The sequence below is a fragment of the Berghia stephanieae genome, chromosome 5 (assembly GCF_034508935.2).
Source record: "Berghia stephanieae isolate SIO BIC M18660-M18661 chromosome 5, UCSD_Bste_1.3, whole genome shotgun sequence".
In the NCBI taxonomy this organism is placed as follows: domain Eukaryota; kingdom Metazoa; phylum Mollusca; class Gastropoda; order Nudibranchia; family Aeolidiidae; genus Berghia; species Berghia stephanieae.
In genome coordinates, this window is record NC_088364.1 from 22874672 (window position 1) to 22876637 (window position 1966).

Here is a 1966-nt window from a genome sequence, read left to right on the forward strand (position 1 = left end):
ATAAAACCAGGGAATTAATTAAAAGTTCTGTTATATGCTTCGGTATTAAATTACGAATTTTGCTTATTTTTTTTTCATTTCTATGTACATAGATTGTATGGCGTTATTCACGTGGCTTGTCATGGAAAGATCTTTATCAATGATGACGCCAAGGTTTTTTTTGCTTTATTTGAAAATTCTATTGTCGAGAGTAATAGCTGATTTATTTGCCTGTTTAAGGATACTCGGCCTTCCACACATTAAAATCTCAGTTTTACTATCATTGAATTTTAACTTATTGTGGTACATCCAAGATTTAATCTCATTAAAACAGCTCTTAATTCGTTGTATTAAGAACTGTAAATTACTAAGGGGTGTTGAATCATATATTTGCGTATCATCTCCATAAAAATGATAACTCAGATTGAATCTGGATATCACACTAGAAAGGGGCTGCATATATACAGTAAAAAGGACAAGGCCAAGAACAGATCCTTGTGGCACTCCAAAATTTAGTAAAACTTGTTCTGACTGAACACCATTCACCACGACAGTCTGCCATCGATCCTGTAAATATGATGTAAACCATTTATGGCAATTCCTTTTATGCCGAACGTATTTTCTAGTTTTCTTAACAAAATGTCATGTTCAATGGTGTCAAAGGCAGCTGAAAGATCTAAAAGGCATAATACATTGATATTGTTAGCATCAGCTTTACATAACAAGTCATTAAAGATTTTAAGAAGCGCCGTTTCAGTACTGTGTTGATGTTTGTAGGCTGACTGAAAGGGTTGTTCCAAACTGTTGTTCTTAAGATGAGATGTTAATTGTGTAAGAACTACCTTCTCCAAAAGTTTTGACAAAAAAGGTAAATTTGATACAGGACGATAATTGTTTAATATATTGTGGTCCAGTGATGGTTTCTTCAGAAGTGGTTTGACGAGGGCACTTTTAAAGCACGATGGAACTTCGCCAGTCAGTATGGATGTATTTATGATTGATGTAATGGATGGTAATAATGTATCGATGGAGCTGGCCAAAAGCTGTGCTGGTAGGGGATCAAGGTCGCAGGATTTAATGGGGGCTTTTTTTATCAACTCGTTTATGAAACTAGGTGAAACTGGTTTGAACTTGTCTAAAGGGGTACCACAGAATGTATTTGTATCTATAAATGGTTCATGCCGATCTAGTTCTGAACGAATCTTATGGATTTTGTCTTTAAAAAAGTTGACAAATGTGTTTGGCAAGTCTCTTTGATTGGTTGTAGATGGTAATGAAGTGCATCTTTCACGTCCAAGTAGATCATTGCAGATGTTAAATAATTGTTTACAAGATTTAGAAGTTTCGAATTTCGAAAGAAAATACGTGGTCTTTGCCTTTTTTTATTGTTGTCTTCCAGGCACGAAATGCGTTCTTGAATATTTCACGATGAATCGTAAGGCCTGATGTTTTCAGCAGTCTTTCTGCTCTCCGACACTTCGTTTTAGCTTCTTTAACGTCCGCATACTTGCGGTTGGTGACGGTCCTTGTTTGGAATGGCGCATGTTTGTCAAGCGTTTCGATGAGACAACTATTCCACTGGTCTGGAGAAATCATTTAATTTTTAGTAAGTTTTGTTTCTAAATCGCCTCTGAAATTGTCAAAATTAATGCCTTTAATGTTTCTGGTTGATGTGGTGGTGGTTTCTTGGCATGGTTTTGAAACGTCAAGATTGAAAGAAATGAGGGAGTGGCCCGAAAAGGGTAGATAATCGACGGTGGCGTTGGTTTTTTTGGAACTCTGAATTTTCTACAATTACCCAATCTAAAATATGACCAGCAGAGTGGGTTGGCGTTGTTACGATCTGGCACATGTTGTTCCCCGATAATGACTCGTGCAATTTAGCGGTGTCTGTGACGTTGTCGAAGTGAAAATTAAAGTCGCCGAGTATAATTGAATGGCCAGGACGCGTGTGTTGCAAAGTTAGCATCTCGTTGATTTCCTTCCT